At 43.0% G+C, this 14,657-nt stretch overlaps 1 protein-coding gene across 1 annotated transcript in view; it reads left to right on the top strand.

Annotated features, from left to right (window-relative positions):
• Fggy (FGGY carbohydrate kinase domain containing) overlaps nt 1–14,657 on the top strand; it is a 384,056-nt gene that overhangs the window by 347,910 nt on the left and 21,489 nt on the right. The gene's annotated exons all lie outside the window — the stretch shown is intronic.

The following is a 14,657-nucleotide window of genomic DNA, read 5'->3' as shown; positions in this document are numbered from 1 at the left end:
GGAAACTGCTTTGGCCTATAGCAGGGCAGAGTATAACCAGGCTGAAAGATATCTATATATCTATATCTATATCTATCTATCTTGAGAAGAAGAAGAAGAAGAAGAAGAAGAAGAAGAAGAAGAAGATGAAGAAGAAGAATGAGAGAGAGAGAGAGAGAGAGAGAGAGAGAGAGAGAGAGAAGGTAGAGTCAGAGAGACACCATATAGCTGTCTAACACTGGAACCTTACCTGGTAAGCCACAGCCTCATGGCGATACACAGAAAAATAGAAATGGGTTAACTTAAAATATATACGCTAGCTAGAAAGATGCCTAAACTATTGGCCAAGCAGTGTTGTACTTAATAAAGTTTCTGTGTGATTATTCGGGTCTGGGTGGCCGGGAAATGAACGAGCAGCCTTCACTCACAAATCCACATAAATTTTTATATTTTCAACAGGTTTCTTATAGGCCTTGCTTGTTCCTTAATTGACTGTGGGAATATCTTCAATATACTTCTGCCATTAACATTTTAAATGATTACTGATACAGATGGATGAATGTGTACCGCATAGTGTCCCTTTTATATTTTCTGGATTCATTATCCAACCACAAGACCTGTGTCCCCTAAACTGGCCTCAAAGTTAGAATCTTCTTACCCTAACCTGTAGTACGGGGATTACAGGTGTGTGCCGCCAAACGCAGAATTTTTGTTCTTAACTAACTCAACCATCTATTTGTTTGTTTGTTTCTTTGTTTGTTTGTTTTCGGGGAATAGTGAGGTTATGTTGCCTAGTGGGTCTCAATCTGGCTTCTTGGCCCAAGCAGTGTTTTTGCCCAGCTCCTACAGCAGCCAAGATTACAGACACATGCCTTCCTGACCACACTGTGCCATTCTTCATTTCTTCTCCTCTCCCTTCTGCTGCCTCTAGTTTTCAGTGGATATTTCATTTGGTTTCATCTTTTCTCCTCTCTTCATCATCCATTACAAAAATGTTGCTAAGAACTGTCCTAAAATTTGCAGTGTCTATGCTGTATCCACACCTAACATCACATAACTCTATCACTCACATGTAGTCCAGTGGTCTGGCTAAGGGAGAGCTACCGGGTCCATTCTCCTGCCCTGAAGTTCTTCCACTTGTTTCATGTATTCATGCCCTATATGCTTCTACTACATAGTACCAGCATTACCTTTGAAGACGAATAAAGTAGAAAAGACCAATGATTAGATATTGATTTATTTAGTGATTTACTTAAGCACTACTTACACTGCCTATTTGCCAAGCATTGCTCCTTGGGACAGAATGACAGAAGCGGCTGAAACAATGGGTCCTTGCCCTTAACAACTTGCTGACACACACTTCTGTGCCACATACACTTCCATGAAACCCTACTTGCTTGCATGCTTAACCTAGTTGTTTTAGAATATAAAATGAGGGTATAAACTAAACCCAGCATTGAAGCCTTTCAGGAACTATCCTGGCTTTAGTCTATTGGTGGCATCTCCTCTCTCCATACTCATTGATGTCACAGTGCTTTTTCCAGGAAGATTACCACAACACTTTATTTTTTTTCTTTAAGTTTGTTTTTTTAAATTTTGCATATAGTGTAATTGGTTTTGATTGCATATTGTCTTAGAGTTTTACTGCTGTGAAGAGACACCATGACTATGGCAACCCTAATAAAGGAAAACATTTCACTGGAGCTGAATTACAGTTCAGAGGTTTAGCCCATTATCATCATGATGGGAAGAAATGCAGCATGCAGGCAGACATGGTCTTGGAGAGTTAGCTGAGAGTTCTAATCTGGATCTGCGGGCAGGAGTAAATGAAATGTGACCCACCAGACATGGCGTAAGCGTCTGAGTGCTCAACGCACACTCCCTAGTGACGAACTTCCTCCAACAAAACCACACCTGCTCCAAGGCCACACCTCCTAATAATGCCACCTATGAGGGCCACTATACATATATATTATTTTTATTTTTGCTTAATGTCTGCTCTCCTTGTAGATATCAGAGACTTCAAGTTTGCCATTCTCCTTGTTTTCATCTCACTTCTAATCTTTGGTTTCCTGAGAATTCCTCCATAGCCTGTGTCTTTTTGCACTGTGAGCTGTGTGATACAACATTAAACTAGAATCCTGTTGGTTTGATGGGAAAATAAGGAGAAGAAAAATAGTCATTCTATAATATTTTGATTTAATCTATGTATCAGGGATAGAAACATAGCTCAGTCAGTATATGTGCCTTGAAAGCAGGAGGACCATCATTCAAAACTCAGAAATTGCATTGGAAAAAAAAAAGCAGTCAGGCATGTTGCATGCTTATAACACCAGGACTCAGGAGACAGAGACAGGTGGATATTGGAAAGTCCTAGGTCACTTCTGACCCTGTCTCAAAAAAAAGGTGAACATCTCTCAAGGAACAACATCCAAGGTTAACCATTGATCTCTCCGTGAACACACACACACACACACACACACACACACACACACACACACAAATCTCAGCATTCCTATGGGCTTATGTCTACACACACACACACACACACACACACACACTTCTCCTGTAATAAGCAAAGGTGGATTGCAGCTAGAGCAGAAATTTTTTTGTAGGCAGATAAAGCTTTGGAAAATCCTGTTCTTGCAGAGTGAGGTCTTATCCTGGGGAACTCAATGGTTTGTTTCCTGATGCTTCCTCTTTCCCTGTGTCAAAGCCATAGCAGACTGTTCTTGGCTTTCACAGTGAGAACTGATAGGCTCATGGGGTAAAACCTATGATAATACGTCCTTTTCCCACTTAAGTTGTGGCCATCAGGAGTTTCTAACTCTCACACTCATCCACAGTCAGCCCCCAGCACTTCAGGCTGTCACTGAAATGCCTCTGCTGGTCCATGGTTCCAGCAGCTTCTTGTCTTGGCAAGATCTAGCTGCAACTGGATTCTTCTGTCTCCAGATTTTTAGAGTGAGAGTTTTCCCTTTAATCTCAGTTTTCTACCTAACTCAAAGAAAGTCTATGATTGTTGGCTTCTCTTGACTGGATTTCATGCATTGGAGCTACAACTAAGAGTCTGTCTTTACTATATTTCTTTAATTTTTGTCCTGAATACATCATATTCGAGTGTATGCACTTTTAGTGAGTTTCTAGAAATTTCCTGCTACAATGTAGGCCCCATGTCTATTATAGCCATGGTTATATGACCCAGAGTAGGTGCTAAGTAATATTGGTTATGTGGACTAATTAATGCACAGGCATTCACTGAACACACTGTCAAACTAGGCACTCTGCTTGGTGTGGAGGTTCAATCTGAACAGAGACATGTCTTCAGCTACTACAGGGGATTGTAAGCTAGACATAATCTTAAAAACAGAAATGGCAGTCTATAAATAAAAGTAGGGAGGCACTGAGAAGTTGAGGTCATAAAAACTAACACAACTGACAGAGGGATTCGACATCTCAGAAAGGGAGCTGATGTGACTTAAGTTGTATAGAATGAGCAGCTCTTGGCTTCTGTGAAGGGGGATGACCCAGAGAAGGGACCCCACAGACCTGTTGAACTATGTGCTAGACAATGCAGAAAGTGGCTGACTTCAGCTACCTCCTGTAACATTCTTCCATGCAAGGCAAATCACTATTAATTCATTTCACCTCGGAACACCCAGCCTTAGACACTTTGAGTGGGCAAAATGTCACTGGTGCTGAGCAATGGGCCAAGTCATTTTCTCTACTACGAAGATGAGTCAGGCAGGACTCAAGGGTTCTAAGGAGCTGAGCACACGGTGAACCTCCTCCATTCTTTCAAGCCCCCCCTTTGAGTGTGCTGCCATTTTTCACCGCCCATGTAGACTTTAGCCTTGTCGGGGGTAAGATGAAAATCAGAGCTGCTTTGCAGAGACCCACAAAGCCACTGGGGGGTTGAGTTTCCTCAAAGAAGGCGGGAAAGAAAAATAAATGTGGGCTTCTGCTCTGGAAACCTCAGGCCAGTGAGCCAGGCTTTCCGAGAATGCTGCAGGCTGCTTCAAAGGCCCTTTGTGGAAAGCTTCCAGATGTGCGCGGAAAGCCTCACTGGGGCGCTTCCCAGTAAAGAGACTTTTAGGCCGGCGCTGAGATGAAGGAAGTTGATGTGATGAGTCCTGCCAGGTGGACTGCCTTCTGGGGGAGCCTAGATTCTGCCATGAAGGAGAGATCAAGGGAAGTTACCCAGTTTAGATACCTGAACCAAACAATGCTTGGCTCTTCTTTGGTTCCAGACAACAGTGGTCTTTGCTGGAGGGGGACAGAAAGGCATTTTCTCAAACCCTCATCTACCTACAAATTGCTTGTGACAGTCTCTTCATTCCTTCAGCATATCTTGAAGTGCTTGGGAGGGGGTTTGAGTTTGGAAAAAGGCCAACCATGTAGGATTGTTCCTACAGTGATTCCTCTGAGGGTATAAAAATCAGAATCTTCTGGTCTCCCGCCTCAAGCATCACTGCTCCGGATAACCAGAGCTCAGCACCCCATTTTCCTTTTATTAGACAGGAGAAGTGAGAGGGACCTGGGTTTAGATGCCTGGAGGCCCAGTTTCCCCATCTGTAGAGAGCAATGATGAGCCCCCAAACCATCCTCCCTGGAGAAGGAAGGGGTTGCTGAACTGCCACACTCAAAACATCTGGCACAGCGCCTGGTCCAGAATGAGGGTGCAGACTGTTCTCACTCCTCTCCAGTCCAGTTGTTCAGGGAGGCAGGGCTGGTCCCATTTGGCCTTTCAATTTTACTTCTGTGGCTCTTTAAACCCTATCCCTGGGTGTACATATACGCTTAGCTAAGTATTTTGGGAATCAGTGTATTTAGGGGAAAGTCCTCTTGTCTACAGCTAATTTTAGGCTTGTCTTTGCTCCTCTGTTCGTCAGCCCCCATCCAATTTTAACTAATTAAAAGCATTGACACTCAGCAAGGCTCGAAAGAATTTGGGTGAACAGCTGGGAGTTGCTCCCCATGCCAACAGCTGTTGCTTCTCAGCAGGCAGCAAAGTAGAGTCTGGTGCCCAGTAGGGAGAGCAGGGAGGGTTCCTTGAAGAAGGATACAAAAAAAAATGTCTATAGTGGAGCCGCTGAGCAGGGTACAGCCTGCATCATTGTGTCCTCTGCCTTCTGCCAAAAGAGACGCGATTGAAATAGCTAATGGGAAAGAGAACACGCAGGAAAGGAAGGCACAGAGTGTAGGTAGGTCACAGGCAAACCACTGTCACCCCTGCCTGGATGACAGTATTTGCCCTGCTAGAGTGAAGAAGTCATGGGACAGTGGAAGGCAGGTCTCCTAAAACATCCTCATTCGGTTTCTACCATATGAAATTCCTCATTTCATCCAAGATGCTCAGATGTAGCTTGCCCTCCCACCTCTCAATCACTCCAGCGTAACCCCACAACCTTTGTTTATTCCCTTCACTTCTCCAGGCTTTCTCTCCTGGATCCTAGGTTCCTTGAGTTTATTCTGGGTTTCTCCACCATCTAACAACACCCTGCAAGCCTTCATATCTCCCACTCCAGCCTTGTCAACCTGCTGTGTCCTCCCTGAATGTCCTGGGCAAGGTCTGCATGCACTCCACCACTCCCAGAAGAGGGCTTAAGTGGTCCCCGCAAGCCTTAGTCTCTGTGTAGAAGGGCTTAGAATTTTTCCATGGCCTAGTGTCTTTCCTCTGTAACGTATGTTTTCATGGTCCTATTCCCACCTCAAGAATCTGAAAGATGCCGCTATGGTAAAGTGTGAAGCTAAGATTCCGTGTTGGGTATCCAGAGGTGGCGTTTAAACTCACTGGCTGCCTGCTGCTTTAAAAAGAAAGAGGGAGGAAAAAAAAATCACATCTCAAGTGTAAGTGCCAGGCCATGTAGCACCAACAAGGACAGATTCCCCTCTTCCTGAATAATGGGGTTGGACTCACATGACTAGCTGACATCAGCTTTGCACTTCCATGAGAGATCTTGCAGCATGTCTTCTCTTGATATCGCTCTCGCTGCTGCCCTCTGACCAGGATGAGGAGAACCTGAGGCTGTCACTCCTGGCCACCCCCGTGTGTGTTCCTGTAAGATGAAGAAGGGAGCTTTGTGCAAACAGGCTCCTAATGAGATCTTCAGTGTTCTTCATAAGTGGGTCATGAGCCCAAGTCCAGAAACCCCAGAGGGGGCCCATCATCTCTGATTGCTTTTTTTTTCCTTTTCTAATACCTGCCTTGGGTCCATCATCAGAGCTTGTGGTTAGCTTTCAGCATACCTCTCACGGCAGGGTATCATGAGAAATACCTCACTGCCACCTGCACCTCTACATGTAATTGTCGTCCCCCATCCCCAGGCTGAACGTGCCAGGGTACCAGAGGGTAGCAGCTGGAGCTTCTCGGAGCTCCTGTGAGATGTCAGGTCCCCACAGTGCAGCCCTGTCTCCCTCAGGACACTGTCCCCACAACACTTGCTCTCACTCTGGCTGTCCTATGCTTTGCCCTTTTCATCCTTTAGTGTTGCTTCCAGCCCGTACCCTTCAACTCCAGTTCATTCCCTCCTTGGATAGATACATGCTGTCTATTAACATTACCATCCGTTAATGCCTGTGCATCCTTGGAATCTCAGGCAAGTAATGAAATCCATGAGGACCATAAACATACAGAGCCATACAACAGGAGACATCTGAAGCCCAGGAATGCCAGGGTCCTCCCCCAGACTCTGAAGGTCCCCAAACAGCCCCTTGGGGGCAGGAGATTCTCATTACTCCACCTGATTGCTTCCTATAAGGACATGAAAGGTCTCAGGAAACAGTGGCGAGATCACTTCTGCTGCCCTGTTCTTTATACCTCCAGGTGGAGTGGACAAGGAAAGACTGGTCACAGGAGCAATTCTGGTCCTGCCCCGCCTCTTACCTGACAGACTTCTTGGTGATGTTAGTCTGTCTTTTGTAAATAGGCTAAGCCAAATGTTCCTGCTCGGGCTGCAAATAGCCTAAGCAATCTGTTGGCTATCCCAAAACATTCTTTGAGGAAGGTTTTGTTGCTTTTTAAAAATCTAGTGTACAAGATGGTGGCAAGAACCTTTCAAAGTGATTGATTGAGTGATGTTTACACACACACACACACACACACACACACACACACACACACACACCAGTCACTACCCTTCTACATAAATATCCTGGATTCCAGAGAACTTCTCTTCTACTTATCAGCCCTCACACTCCTTCTGTGACTGACATCTGGTCCCCACTAAATCCTGCCCAGCCCTCCTCAGCTTCTGAGAAAGATGTGCAACCCCAAACTGAAGTCCCATGCTGATGTTTTAGAGAAGGCAAGGCTTAGAAAAATTAAGAGACCTGCCCAGGTCAGTAAAACACTGTCAAACCAGGTTTCCTCAGAGCTCATGCCATACACTCATCTCTGACCTAAGTGTACTGTAGAGAAGGAGTTCGAAATGGCTGTGTAAAAACAGGAAGTGCAGTTCACCCTGCATTGATCCTGTATCTCAGGATGCATGGGATGAGATTCCCCTAGGACGCCTCCTGCACATGCTCAGGAGCTGGACAGGGCAAGCCTAGCCCAGGACTTAGAGCAGTGATCTGTGAGACCCAGAACAAAGAGATGAGGACAGCGGGCATGGGGAGGGTCGCGAAACATACCTAATTCAAAACGAGGAGAGGAGCCAGCTCTTGGGTTTCCTCCTTCTTTACTCAGATTCATTCAAAGCAGATAATGCCCCCTGTAAGGGAAAGTGGGGAAAAAAACAACCAAAAACCCAGCTCTTTAAAAACATTAATTTTGTTCCCATCTAGAAGCCTTGCTGGGTTACACTGAACGTAATGGCATTTTTAAAAAAGTGTTCTCGGGGAAACTCCCAGCTGAACACACAAAGAAGCTGGTCCCCAAGGAACAGTGTGAGGTTTGTCTGAAGGGATCGACATTGGTGAGATTACAGAAATCATAATATATGAAAAAAATGAACATATGGAAGAAATCAGCAATGCTCTCTCCTTCTTCCCATATGTAAACCCAGCCTTCGCCTAAAGTCCTTAAGTAAATGCAGATGTAGTCAAACCAGGCACCAGATGGCAAACAAGTACTGGACCAAGAGGTAAAGAAAGCTTTCAGTGTTTATTCAAAGATGGGGGAAAGTCATAATCCAGAATGCTGTGGTGTTCTCCGAAGGGCAACTGCGGGTCACATAAGCCCAACCAAGGCCCAACGTGACCAAAACAACATCAACAGAATTTATAACAATTGTGATTTGCTGTAGGAGAGCCACTATCAATTTATGTGCCCAGAATCTGATGTCAGAAGTTGTACGTTTGAGACATGAAAGCAACGTTTCAATCAAAGGAGCAGGACCACAGGGGCAGGAAAGAAGTAGAATCGGCCTTTGCTCTGCATTTCCATGGGCTGACAGCTTTGATGCATGGTCTCATTTAATTCTCTGAACTATATATTAAGTACTGGGCAATTCTGTAAGGGTGTTTCATATGGATCGAGAGGTGTTGGGTCCCTAGATCCCACCCGGGGATGCCAGCCTCGCTATCCTTAGACCTTCCTGTGCCCCCTCCACATCCTCAACTTTGTGGCTCTGTGTTGTTGCAATGCATACCATTTGACAAAGGAAAGAGGTCCCTGAGGATTCTGTTCAGTGCATAGTCTCTGAGCACTCAGCATGGGCCATGCCTGTGGAAATACCCATAGGTTATGCAAATTGCAAGGCCGTGCCAGACCCACCTCATCCCTTTCTGCCTGAACCAGTAGTACTGGAGGACAGTGTTAGCTAGCCAGGTACTGCCTTGAGATCAGATCAACCATACTGTGGGAATAGAGCAGAATATGACTCTGTTTTCACAAACAGTGGCTTTTGCCTTCCTCGCAGCCTGTTCAATCCCGTGAGCATCAATACAGCAAATGCCCAGTTGCATGCTTTGAGTCCTGGCTTCTCAGTGTGCGTGAATTTTTACATTGTGAACGAAGAAAGTTCTAGTATGCTTCAACTTCACCTCCAGGCTTAAATGAACATTAAAGCACCCTCTCCCTGCAATTCAACTAACTATTACATGTAGAGCCGTAGAGTGGAAAATGCTTGCAGCTAGTCAGCCCTCAGTCCTGACTTGACCACTAAGTCTGCTGCCTCAAGAAAGCCATGCCATGCTTGGGTCTTAGTGTTCTTGTCTTGAAAAGGGGCTGAAGTGTATATACCTTGATGGATATTCGGAGAATCACTTTTTTTCCCACTTTCTCCTACCCATCTGTCCTCTTTCATGCGCGCATTCTTTCTGAATGTCTGTCTGTCTCCCCATCGCTTTTACATAATCCCAGTCCTAGATGGCAGAGCGTATAAAGCAGACTTCTGTCACCGTTTCAGAATCACCAGCACAAGGCTCCCTTACTCCTGTTGTCTAGTTGGGTTTGGCCATTAGGAGGCACCAGAAAAACTCTAGAGATTTTTAATTTTCCCAGCCTCCTCTGCAGGGTTACTACAAATTGGCTGCATCCGTTTACTGCCCACTGACTTATTACAAAGATGGTGCCATGCAGACAAATCTCTCTGTGTGGTGGGAGCCTGTTCCCTCTCCCTTCTCTCTTTCAAACCAAAAGATAGCAAGTGGCTACCTATTGTTACTGGCCCACAGGTGCTTATTTCTTTTTATAATCTATGCTTTTCCACTTCATTTGTTTTTATATTTCAACTTAGTTGATTTGGATGTGTGGGGGGGGGCATGCATGTACCACAGCACTCGTGTGGAGGTCAGATCACTTTCAAGATCACTTTCTCTCCTTCTACCTTGTGAATCCCAGGGATCAGGCTCAAGTTGTCAGACTTGGTGGCAAATGTTTTTGCATGGTGAACCATTTTACCAGTTTCAATGTCCAATTTTTAAATGGATACTTTCTTAAGTTTACTTCATCACATCAGCTTCCTGGCAAGAATCTGGCCAACATACTATACCAGCTCAATTTCCTATTTCCCACAATGTTTCCATTAAAACATTTCGATTCCATCCACATCTTTCCTCTCATCAGCGATCTGTTTATTGGTAACCACCAGCCACCCCTAAGTTGACGTCTATTAGAATGAAACTTTTTCTTTCCTGGGACAATCAATACTGGTTAGCTGAACCTGAGAAATTAATGGTGTTTAAGAAGAGAAAACCCAGCATCACTGCGGCAGAATCTTCTGGGAGGTGTTTCCTCAGGGTCAGCACATGGAGGCTGTGGTCCAGAAGCTGCAAAGGCAGGACACGTTGCCAGCAGCTGAACTTGGTAACGTGTAGGAAGGTGTGAAGGGGAATAGAGAGCTGCTAAGGGGAATAGAGAGCTGCTAAGGGGAATAGAGAGCTGCTAAGGGGAACAGAGAGCTGCTGGGTCTTGGCACCATGAAAAGCTATTGGTGAATGTGCAGTTGAAGTCAAAGGCCAAAAACTGAGGGGGTTATGGGAGAATGTGAGGCTTGGATATTGTGACAGGGTCAGAGTCCCTGAAGAGAACCCAGGAGAGATGAAGATGTAGTCCAGTTGCAGCAGAAATAAAAGCTGGTTCTTTGAAAAGATTGACAAACTTTTAGCCAGGTTCACCAAAGGAAAAAGAGAGAAGACCCAAATTAATAAAATTAGAGATAAAAGGGGAGACACTACAACAGAAATGGGAAATTCAGAGACTCATAAAGACATATTTTTTTAAAAAATCTTTATTCCACTAACCTGAAAAGAAATAGATGACTTTCTAGATAGATGTGACCCACAAAAGTTAAATCAAGATGAAGTAAATAATTTCAGTAGATCCGTAACAACCAATGAGATACAAGCACTAATTTAAAATACCCCAACCAAGAAAAGAAATCCAAAATTCATTTGGATTCAGCACAGAGTTCTACTAGACCATCAAAGAAGCACTAGCTCCAACACTCCTCAAATCAGTCTATAAAATAGAGAAGGAAGGAGCACTTTCTCGTTCTTTTTATGCAGCTACTGCCACACTGACACCAAACCAGACAAAGACCAACAACAGTGAAAAAGAAAACTACAGTCTGATCTCTCTGAGCATAGGTAGGAAAAAAAAATCTCAATAAAATATTTGCAAACTGAACCCAGGAACACATGAAAAAGATTATCCACCATAATCAAGTTGGCTTCATCCCAGAAATGCAAGGTTGATTCCACATGCATAAATTATAAATGTAATCCACCACATAAATAGACTCAAGAAAGGAAACCATATTAGTTTCAGAAAGGCTTTTGACAGAATCCAACATCCCTTCATGATAAAAGTTCTAGAGAATCTAGGGATTTGGGAGAACATATCTCCGCATGATAAAGGCAATAAACAACAAACCCACAACCTACATCATGATAAACTCAAAGATTTCCATCAAAATCAGGAACAAGAAAGGATTTTCAGTTTCTCTACTCCTACTTGAAGTCTTAGCTAGAGCGATATGACAAGTGAAGATTAAACACAGAGGTAAGTGTTCATCAAAAAAGCTTCTTTTAGCAAGTTAGGGATAATATAGGGATTTATTACCAGTCAAGATGCAGAGAATTTGGGGTGCTCCATCCCAGTTCATGCATCTTTAAGGTTATATCACAGTCCCTAAACCAAGTTATATTGGGGATGGTGGGCATCACAGAAGAGGGTGTAAAAGGCCAGAGGAGAAGGATGTCCATCACTGGTGTCTCATTGATATGACAGGGAAGTTGAACCTGTGAGATTTCAACAATGTGTTTGCCTATTTAATGATACACTAGGTGACATGCCAGTTTGGATGAGGAAAATTTCACAAGGCAATCAATCAATGGTTACTTGATAGGGGAGTTCAGCCAATCACTTTCTGTTTGTGGGGCGTGTCGCCCTCAGGCTAAAGCTTGCCTATAAATCTGCAAGCGCGCTCCCGCTAGCTCTCTCTCGCCTGGCTCCTGCGTCCCGTTTGGATTCTGGTGTAAGCTGGTGTAAGTCTTAATTCTGTTTATTAAAGCTGTATATTTTGTATTAAGATAGTCTGGGGACTTTTCATTACCAATAGCCCTGCGGTTTCAATTACTGAGAGGAGGAGAGTCAGTTTTCTCCAGTGATGAGCCCATGATAAATTATCTAATCCTATTTGGTCAGCCCTAAACACATGTGTTTAACCAACAACTAAACAGACTCAGTAAACTCTCTCTCTCTCTCTCTCTCTCTCTCTCTCTCTCTCTCTCTCCCTCCCTCTCTCTCTCTCTCTCTCTCTCTCTCTCTCTCTCTCTCTCTCTCTGTGTGTGTGTGTAATATACATATATAATTATAGAAAAAGGGGTTGTGAATCTAAGAAGCAGTTGGTGGGGAGAATGTAGGGGTGGAGACTATAAATAAAGTGCACTTGTGTATGAATTTGAAAGAAATAACATTTTAAATTAAGAAATAGGAAAAGAAAAAAGTATACTTATTTGCATACAATATGATTTTCTACATTAAGGATTCCACTGGAAAACTCATCCAGCTGACAAATACATTCAGCAAAGTATCAGGATAGAAAATCAACATACCAAAATGAGAAGCCTTTCTGTATAGCAACAATAAACATACTGAGAAATAAATCAAGAAACAATGCCATTCACAATACAATTCACAATATCCCTCAAAATAAATAAATATCTCAAAACAAATCTAACCAAGAAAGTGAAATGTTTTCACAGTGAAAATTTAAGGCACTGAGGAAAGAAACTGCAGAAGATACCGGAAGATGGGAAGAGCCCCAGGCTCACAGATTAATAGGATCAATATAATGAAAATGGCCATCCTATCAAAAGCAACTTACAGATTTAATGCAACTCCCATAAAAATTCCAATGTGATTCTTTATAGAAATTGAAAAGTAATCTTAAATTTTAAATACAAATAAAATCTTAAATACAAATGATCCTGAACAATAAAAGAACTGCAGGGGGTATCGTCTTCCCGATTTCAAATTATTTTCCACAACTATAAAATAACATCATCATGGCCCCTGCATAAAAACAGACATATTGCTCAGTGGAATAGAATCTAGAGTCACATATAAGTCTACACTCCCACATCTATCTTATTTTTAATGTATAGACCAAAATATAAATTGGAGAAAAGATAGTATCTTCGACAAGTGATGTTGGTCAAACTGGATAGCTACACATAGAAGAATAAAACTCCATCCTCATCTCTCACGCTAAACAAAACTCCAAAATAATCAAGGGCCACTGCATATGCCCTTATACCACCAACCTGATAAAAGAGAAAGGAAGGAATTATTTAGACTTATAGGAGAAACTTTCTGGTCTGGACACTGGTAGCATTGGAATTAAGATTAACTGAAAAGTGAGACCTTAAAAAACTAAATATTCAATATTCTGTATAGCAAAGGAATCATCATTTGTATGAAGAAGCAGCAACTCTTACCATATATACATCTAATGGAGGGGTAGGATCAATAATATACAAAAACTTTGAAATCAAAGCACCAAGGAAATAAAAACCCAACTTAAAAATATGGTATTAGATTAAACATAGTCCTCAAGAGAAGACATATATAAGACTGAGAAATATTTTTTAAGTGTTCAACACCCTTATCCACCAGGGAAATATAAATTAGAACTGCTTTGAGATTTCATCTTACTCCAGTCAGAATGACTGTGATCCAACAACAAAAACATTTGCCTAAATTTGGCAAAGGGGGGAACCCTTGCCCACGGATGGTACCATAGTTTCCATCTCTACCCATCCTGCTTGTGTCTATAGCCAGGACTCTACATTCGTCTCCAGAGATACTCATTTATCCATGTGAATGTCTGCTGTCTTCATAAGAGATAGGAAATGGAGGCAGCATAAATCTTCATCAGCTGATGAATGGACGATGAAACGGTGGTATATCTAATAGAATCTTATCTAGCCATTAAGAAAACTGAAATCTACAGGTAAGTAGATGAAGCAGGAAATAATTGTTCTGAATGAGGTAATTGAGACCCAGAAGAGAAGCATCACGTTTCTCACATACATGGATGCTAGTTTTGAGATTTTAGATATGAGTGTTTAAATAAGACCAGCCATAGAAGCAATGACTATGCCTACTGTCTCCCCTGCTTGACTCTGACATTCTGTCAAAAACCTGGGACATTCATTTACAAGGCCACCCAAAACGTGCCTCCCACCTTTGTTTCCTTATCACTCTTTATCTTCCTTTCACCTCCTCCAGCTATAATAGGCTTCCTTATGTCCTCTGAATGACTATATAGTCTTGACTTGGAGCACTGATATACACAACTCATTTCGTACCCCCTATACACCCATTTTAAAACCTGGGACCCCCTTCACCAGCTTTATTTCCATGGTCAATTTCTTTTCAGCTTTGCTGTGTTCCCATGAGATCATATCTGGGTTTGACTCCCTCTTATTCTCTCCTACAGTACCTGTAGTTCAGCATTAAATGAAGGTATAATGAGGGCAGAGCGTCCTAGGTCCCTAATCCATTCATGGTGCCTAGCACAATACCCAAGGCATAAAAATTTACAACATCTATTTGTTGGGCAATAAAACCGACATTCTGGCTCTGATGTTCCATTTTGAAGAAGAAACTGAGATCTGAAGAAATGAGGCAACTTAATCCAATAACCAAGCCCAGACTAAGATGAGTACAGGCCTGGAGCCCCGTGATTTCTACATCAGTTGTTTTCTAGGGCACCAGGCGCGAG

The sequence above is a fragment of the Myodes glareolus genome, chromosome 3 (genome assembly GCF_982192425.1).
Source record: "Myodes glareolus chromosome 3, mMyoGla1.1, whole genome shotgun sequence".
Lineage (NCBI taxonomy): Eukaryota > Metazoa > Chordata > Mammalia > Rodentia > Cricetidae > Myodes > Myodes glareolus.
The sequence above is the reverse complement of the archived record's forward strand: the minus strand, read 5'-3'. Positions and strand labels throughout refer to the sequence as shown.